This window comes from Manis javanica, chromosome 1 (genome assembly GCF_040802235.1).
Source record: "Manis javanica isolate MJ-LG chromosome 1, MJ_LKY, whole genome shotgun sequence".
Classification (NCBI taxonomy): domain Eukaryota; kingdom Metazoa; phylum Chordata; class Mammalia; order Pholidota; family Manidae; genus Manis; species Manis javanica.
Genome location: NC_133156.1, coordinates 93,040,198 through 93,067,168, shown reverse-complemented (window position 1 = coordinate 93,067,168; position 26,971 = coordinate 93,040,198). Strand labels below are relative to the sequence as shown.

Sequence of the window (26,971 nt, the reverse complement as noted above, 5' to 3'; positions counted from 1 at the left end):
AAATAAGTAAACTTGCCCAACATTCCTTCTAATCTCTGTTTTTTGGAGTTTATGTACATATATTCTTAGGCAAACAATCCTTAGGTTAATAGTCTTCTGATGGAAATACAGATAGTCAGAGACTCCCCAGAGGGACTCTGTACACTTTTGGGAGGCCAATGGTATGACTTAAAGTGTTGTGATGAGGCAGACTGTATTCAGTTGGAGCAGTGTAACCACTAACCCCTATACCCGAAGGTGGGTCCAGAGAGGAGGACAGTCACCCTGGATCCATGGAGCTGTTGACACCTGGCTCAGATGTCCTCTTCCTTAAGAGTGACATATCTCTGGAATGTTATTTCTTTAAAAGCTGTCAAGTTCCCTAAAGTAAAAATTACTTATTCCATAGTAAATTCAACTTTCAAGTTAGCATTTTAGAACTAATTTACTGGAACTTCTCTTTTCTCTTTCCTGCATACTTCTTAAATACCTGACTGAGCCTCTGGCATGTACTAACATAACCAGTAGATTTTTAAGAAAGCAACCAATATTCCAAAATGTCTCATCACAAAATTAGGAATTATGCAAAGGTAATTGAAATAAAAGACAAAGAACACATTGTTCTCTTGACTCATTTCAGTTCTTTCCCCACAATGAATTTGCATGAGGTGGACTATTAAGGTAAATTGATATTTTAAAGTCTGTGATTGTTCATGGCAGGAGTACAATATTCATAGGCTTTTGTTTATATTTTTATATTTATATTGTATATCTATGAGCAGCTGTGAGTAAAATACCTTCTGTTTTTCAGTTGCTCATTTAGTATAGTACTTGCCAAATATCACTTAAATGAATACTTATTATATGTGAAACAGAAGGGCTTTGTGACTTGCCTTTAAAATATTTAACTAAGAAATGGAGGAGTAGGTATCTTAGAGCACAACAAAAATAGCTTATATGACTGTGGGAAAAGATCTCTAAGAGCAACTTTTCTGAACACCTTCAAGAGCTGCCTTTAAAAAAAACAAATTAAATAATATTCTTTCAAAATGTATTGCTTGGTTTCCTGCCATTTTAAGCAGAACATATAGAATATAATCTACATGTTCTATAGGTGATAATTATGCATGTCAGTTCACCAAGGGGTGTTGCCCTTGAGGTTTGTTAGAGTGCACAGGCACAAGAAAGGAGACCAGAAGATGAAGCAGCATGGCAGTTTGGGGCCACATTATTAAACGATAGGGCCATATAGTAAAGGCCTCCTCTTTTCTCCTATGCCCATTTGCTTCCAATCTATTCGTTCAACTCAGGAAGACTAAGGCTTAATATAAGGAGCCAGATAATCTTGCTTACTCCGTCAATAACTTCATCTTATATTCTTCTGCATTTTGGCTTTGGAAGGGGACCAAGGGTGACTCCAAATGCTTTTATGTGGGTGTCAATTGCATATATTCATAGGCCTTTTTCTCTCATTTTGGTGCGTAGGTCTTTCAGTTTATCAAAATCAGGAGAGGAGTTCCTGCTGGAGACACACACATTACTGGACTCAGGTCTGTGATGCACACTTTCAGTTATAAGATGAATATGTTCTGTGGATCTAATGTATAGCACAGTGACTATAACTTAATATACTGTATTGTATACCTTAAATTTGCTAGGAGAGTAGATCTTAAATGTTCTCCACCCCCCCACCCCCGACAAAAAAGGTAACTGTGAGGTGATGAATGTGTTTGCCAGCTTGGTTGTGGTAGTCATTTCACAGTGTATACATAATATTAAATCATCATATTGTACACTTTACATATATACAATTCTTGTTTGTGAAATATATCTCAATAAAATGGGGGGTGAAAAGTTATGTGTTCTTGAAAGTAGAGCAAAAGCATGAATAGCTTACTCAAGACACAGCTTTTTTAACCTTTTCTGTTTGGCTCTTGTCTTAGACCCTAAGAAAAGCATTCAAATAAGAGTAAGTTGACCATTAAACAACACAGTTTGAAGTGCAAGGGTCCAGTTACACCAGATTTTTTTCGATAAGTACAGTACTGTAAACATTTTCTCTTCCTTGTAATTTCTTAATGTTTTCTTTCCTCTAGCTTACTTTACTGTGAGAATACTGTAGTACATATACAAAATATGTGTTAATCGACTATTTATATTATCAGTAAGGCTTCTGGTCAACAGTAAGCTACTACTAGCTAAGATTTTTGGAGAGTCAAGACTTACATGTACATTTTCCACCATGCAGGGGTTTGGTGCTTTTAGACCCCATCAATCAAGGGTTAACTGCAGTTTATTTGGGAGGTGAAGGAAATGGGCAGGGAGCAGTGGGGGCTTTAGAGAAGGCAGTAAGGGCAGCAAAAGTGTGTGTTATCAAGCCAGCTACCCCTGTGGGCAGCCAGAGCTTGGTCCTCTGTGCACTCCTCTGTGCACGCTGGCGGAGTCACCACCAGCAGCATCTGCATGTCCATCAGTGGTGGATGGTGATGGAATGTCAGTATTTCTGCACTTTCTACCCACACCTGCATGTTTGCGTAGGTGGCCAAAGCAAGTCCTCAGGAAAAGAAATGCAGGTCCTGGTGAGGTGGAAGCAAGGCATATTAAAGACAAGCTGAGGCATATTAAAATTTTTAAGAGTATTTGAGCAAAAATTGATGCTAATCGGGCAGCTAATCGGGCAGTGCCAAACCAAAAGTGGTTATCCAACTGGAGCGCTGGGAGAGCCTTTATAGAGGAAAGGCAAAGTGAAGTAGGGAAATTGCTGAACGGCTATTGCTTAAAAGCCTAGTTGGCTGTGATTGGTTGTCCTTAGGTTTTGATTCTGTCACCTTACGATTTACAGGCTTAGTTTTGGGTTTGCTTATGTAGGCTGCCTTGACGTTAAAGCCATCTCAGTCTAATGGCCTCCTTGTCTTACAACCTAACGGGCTTGCACTGAAGTGGCCAGGGGGAGGGGGTAAGGTAAGGTGGGATGCCAGCAGTGTCCACTGTAGCCAGACACCTTGACACAAGAATGGCCCCTACTCAAAGCCCTGTGATTTAGTCTTGCAGTTTGAGAACAAATTGGCATTAAACTAAAGAGGTAAACTGAGGCAAGCTCAAATTACCGGAATGGAGTTTATTCTGGAGTAGCAAAGGAATTGCAATTTGGGGAATGCAAACTGTAGCAAGCTGTAGGTGAGTCTGTCTACCATTTGAGGCAGGCTGTATTTTTAGGCAAGGAGTACAAAGAAGGAGTCCAGCCTAGGTCCAAGCAGTAAGTTCATTGGTTGGAGGATGGGGAATGATTCTTGGATGCTCATTGGTCCTGTGGTAAGTTTTGTTTTTCTGTTCAGGCATTTATGGGAAATCAGTCTTTCAGTTCTTAAGTTTCATTTTCCTGAGGGTGCATACGTGAGATTCTCCATTTCATATCTGTCAGGTCCATTTTAGATTAAAATCTTAAGTCAACAAATTAAGGGACAGTTATGCTTTTCCTTTAACTATACTAGTTTCTAGAAACATTGGTCTATGATGTTTCTGGAAGAAAAACAATTGCTATTAAGTAGGTCCACAGTCTACCTATGTAGCCTTTTCTGATTTATTTCTTAAATAAGTTATCTAATGAATTGTCTAACTCTACCCTGTTCCTACTTTCATAATAATTTACGGCCATTTGAATTTCTTGTCTCTTCAATAGTCAGATGGGGTGGGATGAGTGAGAGGTGACTGATTTTCTAGTGTCAGTTTACTCCACTCCCTCAAATCAGACAGCCCTTAAAATAATAGGGCACTGATTCTGAAAAATATAAGCCAAGCATGGCCTCTTTATAACAACTTTATACTATCTTTATAGGGTGCTCAGCTTTGGGAGCAGTGATTACAAATAAACAGGGATTCTGCATGTTGTAGTGGGAAGCTCTTTTATTGGCCAGCATCTTTTAGTTGTAGATCTGTCTCTCCCCAGCTCCATTTGCCCTTGTGGATGTGTGTATAATGGGGCCTCACACACATATATACTGCTTCCAGGGTTGGCATATGTGAGATTAAGTTTATGTGTCAATCTGACTGGGCCACAGGGTGCCCAGACTGAACATTATTTCTAGATGTATCTGTGAGGGTTTTTTTGGATGAGATTAGCATTTGAGTCAGTGAAGTACACTTTCTTCCCCAATGTGGGTGGGCAAATCCGAATCCACTGAGGGCCCAAAGAGAACACAAAGCAGAAGAAGAGAGAATTGTTTCCTTCTTGTTTATCTGCTTGAGCTGGGACATCAGTCTTCTCCTGACTGTGGACTAGGATTTACACTATCAGCTCCTGAGGTTCTAAGGCCGAGGACTTGGACTGGGATCACACCACTGGCTCTTCTGGGTCTCCAGCCTGTAGACCAGATCATGGTACTTCTTAGCCTCCATAATCATGTTAGCTAACTCCTCATTAAAAATCTCTCTATACATATGATATATAGATATTATAGAGATAAATATATATCATGTATATGTATATATAGTTGACCCTTGAACAGTGTGGGGGTTAGGAGTGCTGACCCCCACATGCAGTTGAAAATCTGTGTATAACTTTTGACTCCCCAAAAACTTAACTAATAGCCTACTGTTGATCAGAAGCCTTACTGATAACAAAGAGTTGATAAACATGTATTTTGTTGTTATATGTATTGTATAGTGTATTCTTACAATAAAGTAAACTAGAGAAAAAATGTTTTTAAGAAAATCATAAGGAAGAGAAAATACATTCACAGTACTATACTGTATTTATTGGAAAAAATCTGTGTATGAGTGGATCCTCACAGTTCAAACTTAAATTGTTCAAGGGCTAGTTGTCTATGAGAGAAAGAGAGAGAGAGAGACACACACAGACAGAGAGACAGAGACAGAGAGATACAGAGAGAGAGGGGTGAGGGAAGAGAAACTATGGATGCCAGGAGAATGAAGTTCTCATTCAGCCGTCCAGGATGTTATAACACTAGACATGATTGTGGTCAGTATTTTGACTGCCTAAGGTGGAGAAAGATTGCATGCATGTAGAATGCAGCCAAGTTCTAAGAGTTAAGTTGTGGAGACAAAGGGTCCTAGAGGTTTTAGTTCTTGGATCTGGCTATGTTTGAGCTAAACCTTAGGGCCTTCTGAGCCAATTTTTTTGTGAGCTAATAATTCTTTTTAGTTTAGTTTAAGTTAGGTTTCTAGCACCCGCACTAAAAAGAGGTCTGATTAAAATACATACTCAGAATTGGCAAGAAACTGAAGATGAAAATGAGAAAATGTATCAGAAAAAGTTTTGAGAAACTAGCTTGATGATTAAAAAATCTTAAACAAACTGATATGCTGTTAATTAGCAAAATGTTTTTTTATATGTGGATCATAATATATGTGAAATTATGACAGAAGTTTTCAATGGTTCTTATATTACAATTCCCCTGAGAGAAAAGGATGGCTAATATTTATGTTTACTTGCAGAAGACAAAATTATTCCTGGATATTTTTGTCTCCTTGCCTCCAATTCCAAATAAGTTTTTGAAAGTTGGCCAGTGAGTAAATATATATATTCTTTTATCTTATTTACATATTCCTATGTGCAACTTCATTTCCAGGGTTAGGGGATTAGGGGGTGAGGTGAATCTCAAATGTGAAAATTAGTTGTAGATGTGCAATATTTACACTATACATTAAATCAAATGGTACTTGTAATTCCTTTGAGAATTTGTTAGAAAACCATCAGATATCACCTGATGTCTGGCCTTGGAAACCTCAAAGGTCCATTTTGGGATGGTGAGTCTTGACAGCAAATCCCTGTGCTCTTCTAATCATGAGGATCTCTCACTTCCACTAAGCAATGATCTCAGCTCTAGATGCCCTACCTTAAATGTGACCCTTAGATGTAAAACAAAAACAAATAATTTATAGAGTGGCAGTGGGCAGAGACCTCTCAGTGCAGAACTGTGAGTGTTCTGCCGTATAACATACTTACAGAAACAAAATTGTAAAGAACAAAGAGGGTCACATGATGGTAAAGACAAGTTATCTGTTCTCAAACTTTTTGTTTTCAGGACCCCTTACATTCTTAAAAATTACTGATGAGCCCAAAGAGCTTTTGTTTATATGGGTTACATCTACTGGTATTTACCAAAGGAAGTTAAGTCAGAAAAATATCTACTAGAAAGCTTACAAGCTTATTGTGGAGGATATGAGTCTCCAATATTCTAATTCACTTGAAAGATTAGAGTTTGTAATTGGCAACAAACAGCATTCTTTACCTTAACGTGTCTAGAACGTGAAGTGAAAATATCCACCAATACCCAAATAAGAATAGCATGTTTCGCCAGTGTTTTTCAAAACAATGTGGTATTCCATAAAAAAGGTGTCTAGTTACCTTGCAACTTCAATACTAACACAAATTGTTTGCTTTGACCCAACCATTGAACTTGGAATACAGAGAAGTGCTTTAAGTAGTTCCCATTTCATGACATAGACTATTAAAAAGAATAGTACTCGAGTGTTGAGAAGTAACAATCATTGGTGCTTTACCAAGGTCAATCTTAAGAGAAACGGGCATTTTTTAAAAACTGTGAGTGTATGAAGAATACAATGACTAGAATTTCTTGCCACTGCCCTCATAGGTGCTAAGGTGCTGGAAGTTTACTCACGTTGCTTTTGTGCATTTTTCAGCACGGTGAAAAAGGTAAATCTCATCTTACTATTATTATGAAAATCGTTTTGAACCTGTGGATCCCATGAAAGGATTTGTAAACTTCCAAGGGTTAGTAGACCATGCTTTGAGAATCACTGATTTAAGAGGTGCTGTCTGTCATACTATTATTCAAATAAAAACTTACCAAGTTCCTTTTATTCCCAGCCACTTCTGAGTTCATGGGGTGTCAGTGAACAGAACAAGGAGTTTTGCTTTTCTGAAGGTTATTTTCTATCAGCAGCAGTGATAGATAATATTCTGAATTGGAGGTATCTTTTGTATGTGCTTATGTACACAAATCTGGAGTTTGGGAGAGGAATCTGAGCAAAATACTCATTTGGGAGATGATATTTAAAGCCAGGAGACTGGATAAACCCACCTAGGGCAGGAATGTAAATCAAGAAGAAAAGAGGAGTTAGGATTGAGCTTTGGGGTACCCTACTTGACAACACGAGAAAATGAAACTCTGGGAAGGTCATGATTCCAAGCGTACTATTTCCCTTTTTCCAAATACTCTTTGGCATGTGTGTATAGCTAGACAGACCTCTGTTCCAACCAGTAGACAAATATATTGGTAGACCGGAACTTCTTTCATTTATTGTGGGCTTCTTTCTTTCTCCGGACTTTATCAATTCCAGTAAAACAGCATGTTATATCAGTAGGAATGCCCCTCTGGTTCCTTTATTTATTGAACTCTGGCCAATGCTTTTACCAGCCGTTCTCTGTCTCCAGGGATCATGTGTGGTAACCTCATTATTTTGGGAGAAATGAGCATTAGTGCCATTAAAAGAGGATGAACATCTGCTGTGAACCTACTTTCCCAAATTGGGAAATGAAGACAAAATCTGACTCACACTTAGGAAAAATTGTCTGTCTTCTTACTTTAGTTTTCTGAAATCATTGCTCATTTATGGTCATTCTCTACTCTAGCCATTTTTATTTTTAACCAAATGTGCTATCTCCTTTACCACTGCCTTCCCATTATCATTGCTATTAGACAATTAATTCACTTAGTTAACTGACTTTACCTTCATGAGCAAGCAATTCACTATAATTAATTTAAAGGTTCGGGATGCAGCTTTGCTTAGAAGGACGTTTATAATCCCAAGTGCATAAATTAGGAAACAAGAAAGGGTGAACATTAGTAATCTAAGAATCCATCTCAGTAAGTTGGAAGGAGAACAGCAAACTAAACCCAAACAAAAGACAAAGAAAAATATAAAGGCAGAAATTAATGAAATAGTACAAACATATAGAAGGGAAAGGATCAACATAAATGAAAGCTGGTTCTGTGCTAGAAAGATGAACCAAGAGAAAAAACAGAGAAACTCCAAATGACCAACATCAGAAATTAGGGATGTCACTTTAGGCCTATAGACAGTAGAAAAATTACAAAAATTGATTCCAGTGAATCAAAAAAATAAATAATCGAATTACTAGTAAACACAGTTCTCTGAAATTGACATCAATTTTGACATAATCAGAAATAGTAAATCTGAATAGTCCTTTTAGAAATCACCTATTCATACTCTTTGTCCTTATTCCAATTGAGATTTTGTCTCTTTTAAAAATTTCTTGATATCACTTCTATATATGCTAATGTATTAACCCTTTATCATATACATTGTGAATATTTTTCCCCCTTGTGTTTTTTGCCTTAACATTTATTCATAAAATATAGAATTTTTTAGAGTTAAATTTGTTGAGCTTTTCTGTTGTAATTCCTTTTTTTTTGTTGTTATTTTTGTTCTTTTTTTTTTGGTATCATTAATCTACAATTACACGAGCAACATTATGGTTACCAGACTCCCCTATTATCAGGTCCCCACCACATACCTCATTACAGTCACTGTGCATCAGCATAGTAAGATGCTATAGAATCACTACTTGTCTTCTCTGTGTTGTACAGCCTTCCCCGTGCCCTACTGCCTACATTATGTATGTTAATCATAATGCCCGCTTTTTCCCCTTGTCCCTCCCTTCCCACCCATCCTCCCCAGTCCCTTTCCCTTTGGTAACTATTAGTCCATTCTTGGGTTCTGTGAATCTGTGGCTGTTTTGTTCCTTCAGTTTTTGCTTTGTTCTTATGCTCCACAAATGAGGGAAAGCGTTTGGTACTTGTCTTTCTCCGCCTGGCTTATTTCACTGAGCATAATACCCTCTAGCTCCATCCATGTTGTTGCAAATGGTAGGATTTGTTTTCTTCTTATGGCTGAATAATATTAAATTGTGTATATGTACCATCTCTTCTTTATTCATTCATCTACTGATGGGCTCTTAGGTTGCTTCCATTTCTTGGCTGTTATAAATAGTGCTGTGATAAACATAGGGGTGCATCTGTCTTTTTAAAACTGGGCTCCTGCATTCTTAGTGTAAATTCCTAGGAGTGGGATTCCTGGGTCATTATGGAGGTTCCTCAGTTTTTTGAGGAACCTCCATAATGCTTTCCACAATGGTTGAACTAATTTACATTCCCATGAGCAGTGTAGGAGGGTTCACCTTTCTCCACATCCTTGCCAACAGTTGTTGTTGTTTGTCTTTTGGATGGTGGCCATCCTAACTGGTGTGAGGTGATATCTCATTGTGATTTTAATTTGCATTTCTCCCATGATTAACAATGTGAAGCATCTTTTCATGTGCCTGTTGGCCATCTGAATTTCTTCTTTGGTGAAGTGTCTGTTCAGATCGTCTTCCCATTATTTAATTAGATTATTTGCTTTTTGTTTCTTGAGGTGTGTGAGCTCTTTATATATTTTGAATGTCAACCCTTTATCGGATATATCATTTATGAATATATTCTCCCATACTGTAGGATACCTTTTTGTTCTATTGATGGTGCCCTTTGCTGTACAGAAGCTTTTCAGATTGATATAGTCCCACTTGTTCATTTTTGCCTTTGTTTTCCTTACCAGGGGAGATATGTTCATGAAGAAGTCACTAATGTTTATGTCCAAGAGATTTTTGCCTATGTTTTTTTCTAAGAGTTTTATGGTTTCATGACTTGCATTCATGTCTTTGATCCATTTTGAATTTACTTTTGTGTATGGGGTTAGACAGTGATCCAGTTTCCTTCTCTTACATGTAGCTGTCCAGTTTTGCCAGCACCATCTGTTGAAGAGACTGTCATTTCCCCATTGTATGTCCATGGCTCCTTTATCGAATATTAATTGACCATATATGTTTGGGTTAATGTCTGGAGCCTCTAATCTGTTCCACTGGTCTGTGGCTCAGTTCTTGTGCCAGTACCAAATTGTCTTGATTACTATGGCTTTGTAGAAGAGCTTGAAGTTGGAGAGTGAGATCACTCCTACTTTATTCTTCTTTCTCAGGATTGCTTTGGCTATTCAGGGTCTTTGGTGTTTCCATATGAATTTTTGAACTATTTGTTCCAGTTCGTTGAAGAATGTTGTTGGTAATTTGATAGGATTGCATCAAATCTGTATATTGCTTTGGGCAGGATGGCCATTTTGACTATATTAATTCTTCCTAGCCAAGAACATGGGATGAGTTTCCATTTGTTAGTGTCCTCTTTAATTTCTCTTAAGAGTGTCTTATAGTTTTCAGGGTATAGGTCTTTCACTTCCCTGATTAGGTTTATTCCTAAGTATTTTATTCTTTTTGATGCAACTGTGAATGGAATTATTTTCCTGATTTCTGTCTCTGCTAGTTCATTGTTAGTGTATAGGAATGCCAAAGATTTCTGTGTATTAATTTTGTATCCTGCAACTTTGCTGAATTCACTCAATCTAGTAGGTTTGGAGTGGATTTTAGGGTTTTTTTATGTACAATATCATGTCATCTGCAAACAAGGACAGTTTAACTTCTTCCTTGCCAATCTGGATGCCTTGTATTTCTTTGTTTTTTCTGATTGCTGTGGCTAGGACCTCCAGTACTATGTTGAGTAAAAGTGGGGAGAGTGGGCATCCCTGTCTTGTTCCCAATCTTGGGTGAAAAGCTTTCAGCTTCTCGCTGTTAAATATAATGTTGGTTGTGGGATTGTCATGTATGGCCTTTATTATGTTGAGGTACTTGCCCTCTATACCCATTTTGTTGAGATATTTTATCATGAATGGATGTTGAGGTTTGTCAAATGCTTTTTCAGCATCTATGGAGATGATCATATGGTTTTTGTCCTTCTTTTTCTTGATGTGGTGGATGATGTTGATGGATTTTCAAATGTTTTATCCCTGAGATGAATCCCACTTTATCATGGTGTATGATCCTCTTTATGTATTTTTGAATTCAGTTTACTAATATTTTGTTGAGTATTTTTGCATCTATGTTCATCAGGGCTGTTGGTCTATAATTTTCTTTTTTTGGGGGGGTCTTTGCCTGGTTTTGATATGAGAGTGATGCTGGCTTTATAGAATGAGTTTGTAAGTATTCCCTTCTCTTCTATTTTTTGGAAAACTTTAAGGTGAATGGGTATTATGTCTTATCTTTATGTCTGATAAAATTCAGCGGTGGCCCAGGAGTTTTCCTCTTGGGTAGTTTTCTAATTACTGCTTCAATTTCGGTGCTGGTAATTGGTCTGTTTAGATTTTCTGTTTCTTCCTTAGTCAGTCTGGGAAGGTTTTATTTTTATAGAAAGTTGTCCATTTCTTCTAGGTTATGCAGCTTGTTAGCATATAGATTTTCATAGTATTCTCTAATAATTCTTGGTATTTCTGTGGTGTCTGTGGTGACTTTTCCTTTCTCATTTCTGATTCTGATTATGTGTGTAGATTCTCTTTTTCTCTTAAAAAGTCTGGCTCTGGGTTTATCTATTTTGTTTATTTTCTCAAAGAACCAGCTCTTGGTTTCATTGGTTTTTTTCTATTTTATTCTTCACAATTTTATTTATCTCTTCTCTGATCTTTATTACGTCCCTCCTTCTGCTGACTTTGGGCCTCATTTGTTCTTCTTTTTCCAGTTTCAATAATTCTGATTTTAGACTATTCATTTGGGATTGTTCTTCCTTTGTTAAATAGGCCTGGATTGCTATATACTTTCCTCTTAGAACTGCCTTCGCTATGTCCCACCGAAGTTGGGGCTTTGTGCTGTTGTTGTCATTTGTCTCCATATATTGCTTGATTTCTGCTTTCATTTGGTCATTGATCCATTGATTATTTAGGAGCATGTTGTTAAGCCACCATGTTTTTGTGAGCCTTTTTGTTTTCTTTGTACAATTTATTTCTAGTTTTATACCTTTGGGATCTGAGAAGTTGGTTGGTAGAATTTCAATCTTTTTGAATTTACTGAGCTCCTTTTGTGGCCTTGCATGTGGCCTATTCTGGAAAATGTTCCATGTGCACTTGAGAAGAATGTGTATCCTGGTGCTTTTGGGTGTAGAGGTCTGTAGATGTCTGTTAGGTCTGTATGTTCTAGTGTGTTGTTGAATGCCTCTGTGTCCCTACTTATTTTCTGTCTGGTGGATATATCCTTTGGAGTGAGTGGTTTGTTGAAGTCTCCTAAAATGAATGCATTGCATTCTATTTCCTCCTTTAATTCTGTTAGTATTGGTTTCACATATGTTGATGCTCCTGTGTTGGGTGCATATATATTTATAATGGTTATGTCCTCTTGTTGGACTGACCCCTTTATCATTATGTAATGCCCTGCTTTATCTCTTGTTAGTGTCTCTGTTCTGAAGTCTATTTTGTCTGATACAAGTATTGCAACACCTGCTTTTTTCCTCCCTCTTGTTTGCATGAGATATCTTTTTCCATCCCTTAACTTTTAGTCTGTGTATGTCTTTGGGTTTGAAGTGAGTCTCTTGTAAGCAGCATATAGATGGGTCTTGCTTTTTTATCCATTCTATTACTCTGTGTCTTTTGATTGGTGCATTCAGTCCATTCACATTTAGGGTGATTATCGATAGATATGTACTTATTGCCATTGCAGGCTTTGAATTCATGGTTACCAAAGGTTCAAGGGTAGTTTCTTTACTGTATAACCATCTAACTTTACCTCACTTATTATGCTATTATAAACACAGTCTGATGATTCTTTATTTCTCTCCCTTCTTATTCTTCGTCCTCCACTCTTTATATGTTAGGCATTTAATTCTGTACTCTTCTGTGTTTACTTTGACTGCTTTTGTGGATAGTTTATTTTATTTTTTGCCTTTTGTTAGTATTTTGTTGGTCTGTTTCTTTGCCATGATTTTATTTTCTCTGGTGACATCTATTTAGCCTTAGGAGTACTTCCATCTAGAGCAGTCTCTTTAAAATACCCTGTAGAGGTGGTTTGTGGGAGGCAAATTCCCTCAACTATTGCTTATTTGGAAATTTTAAAATCTCTCCTTCAAATTTAAATGATAATCATGCTGGATACAGTATTCTTGGTTCAAAGCCCTTCTGTTTTATTGCATTAAATATATCATGCCAGTCTCTTCTGGCTTGTAAGGTTTGTGTTGAGAAGTCTGATGATTGCCTGATGGGTTTTCCTTTGTAAGTGTATTTTCTCTCTCTCTGACTGCCTTTAGTATCCTGTCCTTATCTTTGGTCTTTGCTACTTTAATTATTATATGTCTTGGTGTTGTCCTCCTTGGGTCACTTGTCTCAGGAGATCTGTGGGTTTCCATGGTCTGAGAGACTATTTCCTTCCCCAGCTTGGGGAAGTTTTCAGCAATTATTTCTTCAAACACAGTGTCTATCCCTTTTTCTCTCTCTTCTTCTTCTGGTACCCCTATAATGCAAATATTGTTCTGTTTCAGTTGTTCACACAGTTCTCTTAATATTCTTTCATTCCTAGAGATCCTTTTATCTCTCTCTGCCTCAGCTTCTCTGTATTCCTGTTCTCTGATTTCTGTTCCATTAACAGTCTCTTGCACCTCATCCAGTCTGCTCTTAAGTCCTTCTATTGATTGTTTCATTTCTGTTATCTCCCTCTGTACTTCATCCCTTAGCTCTTGCATATTTCTCTGCAGGTCCATCAGCATGGTTATGACTTTTATTTTGAATTCTTTTTCAGAAAGATTGGTTATATCTATCTCACCAGGCTCTCTCTTTGGGGTTGAGTGATCTTTTGACTGAACCAGGTTCTTTTGCCTTTTCATGGCAATAGAAGTGATTGCCAGCAAGTGGCGCATGTGTTAATTGGGAGAACAAAGTCCTTCTTTGCTGCCTGTTACAGTTACCCACCCCCAGGAGGAGTCTCTGGGTTAATCCCCTGATCTGCCATGGGCAGGGCTGCCCTCAGGATAGCTTAGGGCACTGCAATGGGTCACAGACATGCTGGGTGTGTTCCCCTGGGAGAACAGTGCCCCTTCGTACCTTCCAGCCCTTTTGCTGGCTTCCTGTGTCTGTGCCAGGCAGCAGCAAGCCAATGGCAGCCTCTGGGTCTGTGCCGGTTAGCTGTGTGCTGGGAGGACACTCTGTGTGGTTCTTGTGGGTGGGGCTGCTCCCCCACTCCTCTGCATAAGTGGTGGGTCAGCCGGCTTGCTTGCAGCACTGGCCCCAGCGAATGAACAGCAGGCTGCTTATCATTGTGAGGGACTTTGGAGCTACGCTGCCACCTCAGGGGGCTAGGGAGCCTGAAGTTCCTTAAGATTCCCAGCCTTCTGGGTTGAATGTGCTGGAACAATTTTATCCACCTCTTAAACCCTTATCCCTCTAAGACTTTTAAAGTGCTGGCTTTTCTTTTATCCCAGGGGAGCCAGCTGTGGGGACCTGCTCACAGTCTCCATCTCAGATTTTACTTTCCCATTTCTCTAATATCCAGTACACCATGTGATGTGTGCCTGTGCTCCCAGTGCAGATTACTGGGGCTGGTTATTTAGCAGTCCTGTGCTTCCACTCCCTCCCCACTCGGTTCTTTTCCTCCTGCCAATGAGCTGGGGTTGGGGGAGCGCTCAGGTCCCACTGGGTCATGGCTTTGTATCTTACCCTTTTCATGAGATGCTGAGTTCTCACAGATGTAGATGTAGCCTGGCTGTTGTACTGTATCTTCTGGTCTCTCTTTTATGAATAGTTGTATTTGCTGTATTTTCAAAAAATATATATGGTTTTGGGAGGAGATTTCTGCCGCCCTACTCACACTGCTATCTTGAGCGCCCCCCAATCTTGAGCACCACCCCCTAATTTCTTTTGCTTTTATGCTCAGTCTATCCTTACGTGGTTTATTCTAGTTTATGAGGTGATGTATGTGTGTTTTTAAAATTAATTCTTTAAAAGTTCTGGAACTTAGTTTGACATGAAGCGATCAATTTTTTTCCCCAAAATAATAAATTTTATCAACATCATTTAAAATACAATAATTGATTTTCCATTGATGCTTTCTTGACCAAATATTGAGAATTTTTGTATATGAGGGCCTGTTTCTTTTTTCTGTTAATTCTTCAAATTATTTTTCTTTCTCTTCACACCTTCTTTCAGAAAACCTTTAGAATAATTTTATCATGTTAAAAATATCCATTGGAATTTATACAGGTGCTTTGTTCAAGCTTTATGCATTGGGGGTGAAACCTAGACTATTTAATATAGATAAATGCATCAAAGTGGTTGAAGTATGCAAATTTTGTACTCTGATATACATTATCTGTAAAATGGAGATAGTAGTGCCTCATAGATTTGTAGGAAAGAGGAAATAAAATGAAAATAGGATATAAAACACAGTGAACAATCCTTGGCACAAAGTAAGTGCTCATTAATTTAAATAACTAAGTACTACTGACTCCCACTGTTCTGTGTCTCTCAATAAATGATGCCTTTCATTACCATTAGTAGTATTTCACGCTGCTGTTCTTGCATGTATTATATCTCTTACTTTATGTAAATCTTTTTTATTTCTCAGCAAAATTCCATTTTTTTCATATCAATCACACTCTTTGTGGTCAGCTTTATTGTAGGTATTTTATAGTTAATATCACTGTTTTTCATAGACTAGCTTCTCCTATTTTATTTTTTAGTCATTGATGTTGTATAGGCAAAACTTTGAATTTATATTTATCTAGTATCTAATTACTCTGCCAAAATTAAAAAATAAAGATTTTAAGAGCCTTTCAGTTGATTTTCATATGAGCTACAGATAATGATGATTTTGTGGTCCTATTTCCAGTTAGTGCCTGTTTTTACATTCAGTTTCTATCTTTTTTACAACAGAAGAATGATTGCATTGTGTTTTCTTGTTTTGATCTTTATTCTTAATGAGGATGCGTCTAGTGTCTTATGGTAATTTATTTTGTTGTCTCTTGGTTTAGAGTGGCTATTTCTTATGTTGAGAAAAGTATCCTTCTCTTCCTAGTACACCAGATATGATTCTTAGGCTACAAACCTGGGTGTCCAAGAAAAGTAACTGAAGTAAATTTGTACGTTGAAGCTTTATTCTGCCAGATGGCCAGACCTTAGTTTCAGTTAATTTGGGCCTCTCCTCTCCTTTTGCCAGGGTTTTCTGTGTCAAGACTGGGGGAGTGGGCAGAGAACTGGCATCTGATCATGATAGCCCTCTTCTTTGTTCCTCCATGTCTCTCTCTTCCCATAGTCAGCTGAGAGGCAAGGGTGGGAGGGACTGGGCAGGGCAGAGCAGCCAAGGTTGGGGTATTCTTTCTCGTTTCTCTCTCCCAGGTTGTACTGGGATGTGGTAAAAATAAAGGAGAGTTCAGAAAAGTTTTCCTTGCCCTGGTCTCCTTGGTCTTTTATGACAGGTTATCTTCTACAATAGATTTCACAACTCACTATCTGTGGGGTGAGGTCAAAAGTGGGGCATGGAATGTGGAATGGTAGGAATGAGAAGGTGGGCGAGTATGGGGCAGCGGTGGGAACACAGGAACTAGGGGAGATGGGAGATGGAAAGAAGGAAAATGCCAGCAGCCAGGTCTGGGTCAGCATGGGCTGGCCACTCTTGCATCTAAGCCAATTTGCTGGCTATTTCTACTGAAGGACTCCCCATGTTTCAATGAGAAATAATGACAAAAGAACTAGATATAACCCCAAAGCTTTCCTTTTCCAATATTTTGAAATACAAATACATACATATGCACAAATACACATATCTTATATTTTATATTTCAGCATCTATCTAGTGTCCATGCAAGGAACAGAAAATTGCAGCAGTAAAAAATATAAATGCAAAGAACAGGTTTTTGATATGTATACCTCTGATTTTGATACACCGTAGCTTGGGAGAGCAGAGATAAATGATTTATTTTGCCAACGTGTGTTTAAACAATAGAATGTTTTGATTCCCTGTGAAGAAGAGCCTGCTCTTCATTCTACCTGTTCTCTGAAGAGTGTGGCTGGCAGGACCAGTAGCAGTTGGGTAACTCATCAGCAGTGCAGTCTTCCTTCTCCAGATCATGGGTTGCCATTTATTTCTTAAGCTGCAGTCTTGTGCTGTTATTTTTTCCTCTCTGATTCATTCTGAGTCACAGAGAGCACACTCTCACTGTGATGGGCTGTACTGCAGAGAGGCTGAGGGCTCGCTTGCTTGTTCTGCACCATTAAATGCTTGCATGAGTCTCTCTGTCAGAAATGGTTTGGAGAGTTACAGCACAGGAAAACAAAGTGGGGGTGTGAGGGTTCTGTCTAAGAAGACTTGGATTAGGAGAGATGGAATTAATGAATAAGAGTTTTCTGGGTTTTTTTCCTAGGAAAAATATAATGAATTAATGTGTCTGATGGGCAACTGTGCATCTCTGTGTGTCATAATTCTCATGGGACCAAGAAGCCATTTCAACACTGGCATTCTCTTCTTTGGAAAGATTCTATTTAAGCCTGCCTGGTTCCCAGGCAGAGGGTGAAGGCTGGGTGGGATCACCTCAGTGGCAGAACAGCACTACCAAATGTCAGGTCTCCTGGTCATTAGTTCTCCCCAAACACATTTACCTGTAGGATATCATCCCAGTCACACTGAAGGAACATGATTTTTCAGGATGTGGGAGGCTTCTGTTCAATAAGAACCAGCTGAAGCTGAACATAGCTTGAAGAATTTAATCTGAACAAAAGTAGCCTTGTCCTCAATGAGAATTTCTTCCAAGGAGATAGGAGAAGGGCAATACACCCTAAGGATATTAAAGCTAGAATAGAATGGAGGTGTGCTACATTTCTCTCCTTTCTTCCTTTTTGTGCTTAGTACAAGTATTCAAACTTAACTATGTTACATTTAGAAAAGAGAGACAATTAATAAAAAATTCACCCTTTGGAGCACTTGCTAATATATGTAATTGTCAAGTCACCAAGCTGTACACCTGAAACCAGTATAATATTGTACTTCACCTATACTTCAATTAAAAAAAGAGAACTCACTCTTTGACCTCTCTTTTGCCTCAAACCATTAAAATCCAGTTGATTTGTTGTGGCAGTAATAATTCCATTCACAAGAGACAAGAACAATAATACCAGTAAAACAATAGAAAAATGCAACGTTCTACATTAGTGGCAAGCAATTGGAACAAAATGTATTAGTGGTTTAGAAACCATTCTGTGTGTGATTATGTGTGTGCTTCCTATTAAGAAGAATTACACAAAATGGAAGGACATAGGGGATAACACATCTTTTCATTGACATGAGTCCTTTTATTTGGGAGTCCTTCTATAGTTGGAAGTTATAAAAAAGCATATTTTCCCCTGAAACTGTGTAGCTTGCAGTAAAATCCATTTTCAGCATTTCTTTTGAATTCAGCTCAAATAGCCTTCTTGTAGACTGTGAGGAGGTTCAGGCTGTTCTAAAACAGTCATCACGATCCATTACCCTTTGTTTCCTATTGCTTTTGTTCCCAGTTGCCTGTGATACTGTAATTGTAAAAGAAAATTTAAAATATATGCTGACTTTACATATGAAAGGATTATAGTTTTGCTTGTTCAAAGCGTTCTTGAATGTATTACCTAGACTCTACTATGAACAGTCCAAGGTAACATTTCAAAAGAGAATATATCAAATTAATATTGTTTTATGTTAAAAGAAATACCTTAGGAGAGACATATTTCTTGAAATTGTGGCTTGGTTTATATCACGTGGAAAATTCAAGCGAATAATTTAAGCCCTTAAGGTTTATGAAAAGTATCTACATCACTGAAGCAAAAGCATGTCACCTAGGTACACATTTAAATTTTTTCTTATTCTCTATTGGAGATCATGTTGATTTCATTCTAATTAATGATAAAAAGCATCATATATATTTTAGACTATACTTGTATATAATTAATCTCTATTTGGATGCTGCAGATTATAGTGATAGACGTGCTTTGAAAGGATTAGAAAATAATGTAGAGAAAACATACTTTCATACTATCCCCTCGAACTCTAGGAAAAACTCAATGTTGTCTCCCAGGAACCAGCTCCCGCTCCTATGATTATTATTGCTTCATGTTTTCTAGTCACACAATCTTCTTTGAGAACTTTCCCTCTTCCTTCTTTATGCAGTCAGTTACCAAGTCTTCTCTTGCACAAAACAGCTCTCCTCCATAGCATTTCAGATTTTGATGTTTTTGAAAGAGACTCCTATGGCATAATTTTAAAAAAACTTTAAAGTTGCAACTATTACTGGTACTGTGGCATAGCATTTCAGATTTTGGTGTCTTTGAAAGAGACTCCTATGGCACAGTTTAAAAAAAACTTTAAAATTGCAACTATTACTCTACTATGGCTACTACTACTAAATCTGATTTATTTGGAGGGGAGGGTCACAGTCCTCTATCTGTTTGGTCCATTCTTGTAGCTTGCTGTTGCCTTCAAAGATGCTTTATTTAATCCCAAAGGAATCTTGGAGTGGAGTAACAGAGGTCTAGAGATTGAGTGTCTTGTCTAAGATCATTAAGCCAGTGAGTGCAGGGCTGGGACTAGAAGTCAAGTTAAAGTTTAGGGCTCTTTTGGCTATATCACTCATGCCATCCCTATCAGTGCCTGGGTCCTGGCTTATTGCAGTGCGTTCTTAGTAGTCTCTAATCTCTCCTCCTATGCTTCCCGGTTCTCAAATCATAAGGCATTTTGTGTTCTTTGTATCCCTCCTCCTCTCCTGTAGCTCTCCATTGTCTAGAAAATCAAGCCTCAGTGTTCTAAGAGTTCATGTCATGCTGTAATCTGAGCTTTTTCTTACCTTGTTCCCAGTTCAAAGCCACTGGCCAGGCTGGTTGGTTTCTTCACTGATCCTTGAGTCACCGCCAAGTCTTTCCTTACGTTCCTCCCTCTACTTGCTGTGGAGGTTCTCCATCTAACCTGTCCTTCAGGGCTGGGATCAAGATCCTTGAAGCCTATTCTGATTATACCAGTTCACAGTTACCTCTTCCGTCTTTTAAAGAACTGTATTCTGTACCATTTTTTTGGCTTTTAAATCTCATGTGGGAAAAAAATATCTATTGTCACATCAGTAAAAAATATAAGTTCTGCTAGGACATGGACCATGGCTAATTTTGTACATAATACTGATAACAAACTTTTTGAAAACCAGCTGTGTTTTGTGAGTGAATTAAATTGGAGTGGGGTGATGAAAAACTATCCCTTCCCTTAATCCACAAGGATCCACATGCGGCATTTTTTATGTAGCTCATGATGGTTACTCCAGTTGACTCTCATTCATTTTCCCTTCCTATCATAAAAAATGAGATCTAAGATTTTCTATTTGATCATATCTTGCAACTCTGCTATCAGCCTAATCATTAAACAATTCTAATTGGATAGAAACAGATGTCAGTAATAATAATTATACAGATGTCTTATTGCAAATATCTATTTCTATAAGTTTTCAATAAACATCTTTAAATTTTCATAGTACAATGAAAATAATTTCTTTTCAAAATTAATGAGAATCATACCCAAAGCCATATTAACTTCTGGGGCAGAGGCTGTCCATGTCTCTGTCATATCCAGATGACAGACAAACTAAGTCGGGACTCCATGCCTTATCTACCTGTAGATCCACAATTACCGTTCAGAAGGCAGGGGTATTTGAAATGAGAAATAGAATTCTGATTGGATATTGGTTTGACAATGAAGACTAACTTTGCTAATTAGGTTATTTGATGTGCATTTTCAATATACCTTTGTTAAAAACATGCAAGCTGCAGATTTAACTCAATTTAACTAATGCATGTTAACGATATTGAATATAATTAATAAAATCTTAGTTTTCCCAACCTGTTGTGAGTATATTTGGCTAAAGAAGATGCCTCTAACTGAAAGAGTAAGAAGTATAATAAATAGTTATTTGATCAGTCTCAGAAAAGTCTTTTTGTTATATTTCCCAGAAATTGAGAAATTGATGTCTTTAGTGATGGGTAACAAATCTCTTCACAATTCAGGATGATTTCCATTTCTTTGCTTTCAACCAAACTGGAAAGTTCTAATTCAGTTGTCAGCTGATGGATCACAAACATAATATTTGAAGATGTACCACCGTGTGGTTTTGGCATATAAAGTGGAAGAAGTTCAAAGAGTTGAATGACATTTTATAGAAAAATTTGCTCTAATTCCATCTATTTGTGTATGCGAACAAAGATTCTCAGGGCTCCCAATAAAACAGATTAAAACTAATACTGAATGCAGTCTCGTTACAGCAATAAATAATATTCACCCACCAAAACAGGAAATGAAATGAAAAATCCTTATCCAATCCATTACCAAAAAGATTTCTGATTTTTTCTTTTTAAAATTCAGTCTATTTCTGTAGCTTTTGATAAACTATATATTAATAATGATTATTATAATAACCAATCAGGAAGGAAAAACTTTACTTTGAAGGATGAAATGACCATCAGTAAAACATTTTCAAATATAAAAATACATGAAGATATTCTGTGGGGAAGGTAGAATGAAAATACAAGTTCAAGGAGAAAAAAGACTGATGTAAAATTTCTAAGTGTTGAAAACCAGCTTGTGGTGTGTGTGTGTGTTTATACTCACACATTTCAGTGGATGGTATCCATTAGCAGTGTTGGTATTTTCTTTGAATACATTATTCCATTATTTTAAAACATCAATATTTAAATGTACCAGAAATCAAATCATTTGCACTTATTTAAATTTAAAATAAAAGAATTTAGATGTGACTTAACAGTGTGAGTGGGTTTTCCAGATTATTTTAGAGGGATACTAAGCAAAGTCTTGGGAACACCTCTGGCCAAGAAGCAGAGTGACAGGCCTGTCTACTTTTGCAGCCTTATCCTGGGCTTCCCTTTCACTTGCTCTCTGCTTCGAGGATGCAGTCCTCCTCTTTCAGTGCTCTGAGTGCTCCCCATTGCTTCCTGCCTGGAGGCTTTCTCCCCTTTCCCGTCTAGTAAATGACACTGATCTGCCCCGAGTACTAACTCAACTAGCCTTCACCAGATGATGCCCACTCATCCTTCTGAACCAAGTTTCAGTGATAGGTCTTATGGAAGCCTTCTGTAAGCCACTTTCCAAAGTTAGGGCCCCTAGAATCTCCCCTAACCCTCTACCCCCTTGATCTTTTCTTATGTATTTCTTATCACAATTATGATATAAAAATCTGATCACTTTTAAACTGTGAATCCCATAAGGGCAAGGGCCAAATCTGTCTTGCTCACTGCTGTATCCCCAGGAAAGTCGAACTGAGATGGTGTTAAAGAAAAAATTATTCATGACCTTTGTTAAAGATAGTAAGCCAAACTTTATTCAGTACCACTTTGACAGGTATAGGGACTACTTTGGCGGAATGTTGCAGTGGGGGAGAGAGATTGGATTCAATAAAGAACGGACAAGTGGGAATTGATAGCCAAGGAGCAGGACTAAGCAGGATTGCAGTCAGTGGATGGAAAATTACTAAGAGGAAATATCAGGGTAAGGTGGGATTCTGGCTAAACTTATCCAATAAGATTCTTACTGAAGAGAGGCCACAGTGATCAGACAGCACCTGGAGGGTGGTGAAGAATAAAGAACCTGAGCAAATATCGAAAGTGATCAGATACAGAAAATAGGAGGTTCTTGCTAAATGGAACCTAATAAGTTTCTTGTTAAAAGTGAGTTTTACAAGGGAGTGCACAGAAGGACCTAGGACTCAATATTTGTTAAATGGCTGAATGAATGATACAGCTTATTTTTAATATAGTTTATTCTAAGTAGCTATGTGTGGTCACAGATACCTGTAGAATATTATTATCAATCTAAGGAGGAAGTACTTCAGTATTTGAGTGATCTTAAGCAAACCTTACAAGTAGTTACCAATCCTCTGTTTCTAATATTTTTTTCAGTCGATTCTCCTGGGTTTTCAAAATACATGGTATCACTTGTAAGTAATAATATTAGTGGTTCTAGTGGGCATTTTTATCTTATTCTTGAATTTACTGGGAAGGTTTCCAGTCTTTCACCATGAAGCATAAAGTCAGTTTTTGGTGGTTTATAGTAATGTCTATTTCACTAAGCATTTGTTTCTTTTTCTTTTTTTTTTAATCAGGAAGAAAAGTTGAATTCTATAAAAAGCCTTCTTTTTGCTTAAAATTTTCAGTAATATAGTTCTGTTCTTCCTTTTAGGAAAGTCTTCTTTGGGACCTATTGGTTAGTATTTATTTTTTTTTTTTTTTTTTTTTTTTTTTTTTTTTTTATTTTTTTTTTTTTTTTTTTGAGAGGGCATCTCTCATATTTATTGATCAAATGGTTGTTAACAACAATAAAATTCAGTATAGGGGGGTCAATGCTCAATGTACAATCATTAATCCATCTCAAGCCTAATTCTCGTCAGTCTCCAATCTTCTGAAGCATAACGAACAAGTTCTTACATGGTGAACGAATTCTTACAGAGTGAATAAATTCTTACATGGTGAACAGTACAAGGGCAGTCATCACAGAAACTTTCGGTTTTGATCATGCAATATGACCTATAAACCATCAGGTCAAATATGAATATTCATTTGATTTTTGTACTTGATTTATATGTTGATCCCACATTTCTCCTATTATTATTATTATTTTTATTTTTAATAAAATGCTGAAGTGGTAGGTAGATGCAAGATAAAGGTAGAAAACATAGTTTAGTGCTGTAAGAAGGCAAATGTAGATGATCAGATGATCAGGTGTGTGCCTATGGACTAAGTATTAATCCAGGCTAGACAAGGGCAGCAAAACATCCACGGATGCAGAAGATTTCTCTCAAAACAGGGGGGGTGAGGTTCTGAGCCTCACCTCTGTTGATCCCCAAATTCTCACCTGATGGCCCCCCTGCGACTGTGCCTGTCTTAGGTTGTTCCTCCCTTGAGGAATCTTACCCGTCTCTGGCTAACCAGTCATCTTCCGGGGCCATACAGGGAAATGTAAAGTTGGTAAGTGAGAGAGAAGCCATTTGTTTGCAAAGGTTAGCTTTTTACTTCTTTGCAGATTTATGCCCTGTGGCTTCTATGCCCAGCACTTGTCTCGAGGTATCTTTACCACCTGGAGGAATTATGATACTCGGTAAATTCGATATGAGGCACGAATTCTATTTAAAGTTTGTAATTAGGAAGGAAGAAGAAAAGCTATAGATGTAGCATATGAAGGAAACTTGGGAGGATTGATTATTTCTTTGACATATCTTCTTGTATAGTACCTTAAGTATGTATAGGTTTTAAACTACTAACTAATTTGCACACACATATTGACATAATAGGAATACGGTGACATAAACAAAGCAAATCTATAATTACCAGCCATCTCCAGTGAAGCCAAGAAAACCATTTAGGCACCCTAGGCATTTGTGAAAATTTATCTATGATATGATGGATATTTTCCAACTGTACTTGAACCATCAAACAAATTAAAGCAGCCCATTTCTGGGATCTGTTCACATCCCATATGTTCTTTTAACCATAGATAGTCTATAGTCATGAGATTTTGGGGTGCTACAACTTGCACCCCTCCCAACTCCTGGTTGAGTTCCAACAGACAGATCCGGTCAAATTCGTTGTCTCACTGTATGCACATGCCAGCCTAGACATCTCCCTCCTCCTTCTCATGGCAAGTCCAGGAGATGGTGGGCTGGATGCAGCCACAACCGCAGCATCGTCCGGATCCCTGTGGAGGCTTTTTGATGATCATCCCCCGGCACGAGTCCTCCAGAGAGTGCTGATGCCGGAAGCTCCTCCTCATATCGTATCTTAGTTCATTTTCTGGGTATCCAAGCTAGGCCTTGATCTTCTGCGTAGAAACAAACAGACCCTTTGCCCACACTTTGACATGCCCTCTATACCACTGTGCAGAACTCATTGGAGGTCAGCACACAGTAACTGCTTTTTTTTTTTTTTTTTTTAATTAAGAGAAAGGAATATTATCAGAAAAGAGTACCTCCATAGCTGATCATCTGACACCCTTTAAGTGATCAACATTAAGGATATTTAAAGCATGCATTGATCTTTGATTTACCAATAGTTTTATCCTGTTAAGGAGTAATCCCCCTTTTCTTTCTTTCTTTCTTTTTTTTTTTTTCTTTAAATTTTTAATCTACACTTACCTGAAGAATACTATGTTTACTATGCTCTCCCCTATATCAGGTCCCCCCTAACAACCACATTACGGTTACTCTCCATCAGCTTAGCAAAATGTGGTAGAGTCACTACTTGTCCTCTCTGTGTTGTGCAGCCCACCCTCCCCTTTCTCCCTCCCCCCCATGCATCCTAATCTTAATACCCCCCTTCTTCTTCCCCCCCCTTATCCCTCCCTGCCCACCCATCCTCCCCAGTTCCTTTCCCTTTGGTACCTGTTAGTCCATTTTTGGGTTCTGTAATTCTGCTGCTGTTTTGTTCCTTCAGTTTTTCCTTTGTTCCTATACTCCTCAGATGAGTGAAATCATTTGGTATTTCTCTTTCTCCGCTTGGCTTATTTCACTGAGCATAATACTCTCCAGCTCCATCCATGTTGCTGCAAATGGTTGGATTTTTCCACTTCTTATGGCTGAGTAGTATTCCATTGTGTATATGTACCACATCTTCTTTATCCATTCATCTACAGATGGACATTTAGGTTGCTTCCAATTCTTGGCTATTGTAAATAGTGCTGCGATAAACATAGGAGTGCATCTGTCTTTCTCAAACTTGATTGCTGCGTTCTTAGGGTAAATTCCTAGGAGTGGAATTCCTGGGTCAAATGGTAGGTCTGTTTTGAGCATTTTGATGCACCTCCATACTGCTTTCCACAATGGTTGAACTAATTTACATTCCCACCAGCAGTGTAGGAGGGTTCCCCTTTCTCCACAGCCTCGCCAACATTTGTTGTTGTTTGTCTTTTGGATGGCAGCTATCCTTACTGGTGTGAGGTGATACCTCATTGTAGTTTTAATTTGCATTTCTCTGATAATTAGCGATGTGGAGCATCTTTTCATGTGTCTCTTGGCCATCTGTATTTCTTTTTTGGAGAACTGTCTGTTCAGTTCCTCTGCCCATTTTTTAATTGGGTTATTTGTTTTTTGTTTGTTGAGGCGTGTGAGCTCTTTATATATTCTGGACGTCAAGCCTTTATCAGATCTGTCATTTTCAAATATATTCTCCCATACTGTAGGGTTCCTTTTTGTTCTATTGATGGTGTCTTTCGCTGTACAGAAGCTTTTCAGCTTAATGTAGTCCCACTTGCTCATTTTTGCTGTTGTTTTCCTTGCCCGGGGAGATATGTTCAAGAAGAGATCACTCATGTTTATGTCTAAGAGGTTTTTGCCTATGTTTTTTTCCAAGAGTTTAATGGTTTCGTGACTTACATTCAGGTCTTTGATCCATTTTGAGTTTACCTTTGTATATGGGGTTAGACAATGGTCCAGTTTCATTCTCCTACATGTAGCTGTCCAGTTTTGCCAGCACCATCTGTTGAAGAGACTGTCATTTTGCCATTGTATGTCCATGGCTCCTTTATCAAATATTAATTGACCATATATGTTTGGGTTAATTTCTGGGGTCTCTAATCTGTTCCACTGGTCTGTGGCTCTGTTCTTGTGCCAGTACCAAATTGTCTTGATTACTATGGCTTTGTAGTAGAGCTTGAAGTTGGGGAGTGAGATCCCCCCTACTTTATTCTTCTTTTTCAGGATTGCTTTGGCTATTCGGGGTCTTTGGTGTTTCCATATGAATTTTTGAATTATTTGTTCCAATTCATTGAAGAATGTTGCTGGTAATTTGAGAGGGATTGCATCAAATTTGTATATTGCTTTCGGCAGGATGGCCATTTTGACGATATTAATTCTTCCTAGCCATGAGCATGGGATGAGTTTCCATTTATTAGTGTCCCCTTTAATTTCTCTTAAGAGTGACTTGTAGTTTTCAGAGTATAAGTCTTTCACTTCCTTGGTTAGGTTTATTCCTAGGTATTTTATTCTTTTTGATGCAATGGTGAATGGAATTGTTTTCCTGATTTCTCTTTCTATTGATTCGTTGTTAGTGTATAGGAAAGCTACAGATTTCTGTGTGTTGATTTTGTATCCTGCAA

The 26,971-nt window shown here is 37.9% G+C and overlaps 1 long non-coding RNA gene across 3 annotated transcripts in view; it reads left to right on the top strand.

The window, feature by feature from the left end:
* Positions 1-26,971, top strand: part of LOC118968692 (uncharacterized) — a 114,048-nt gene that overhangs the window by 26,478 nt on the left and 60,599 nt on the right. For all 3 annotated transcript variants that reach the window (XR_012130523.1, XR_012130521.1, XR_012130522.1), the window contains exon 4: positions 1,465-1,529. This is a non-coding gene — a long non-coding RNA (uncharacterized lncRNA). The remainder of the gene's footprint in view (positions 1-1,464; positions 1,530-26,971) is intronic.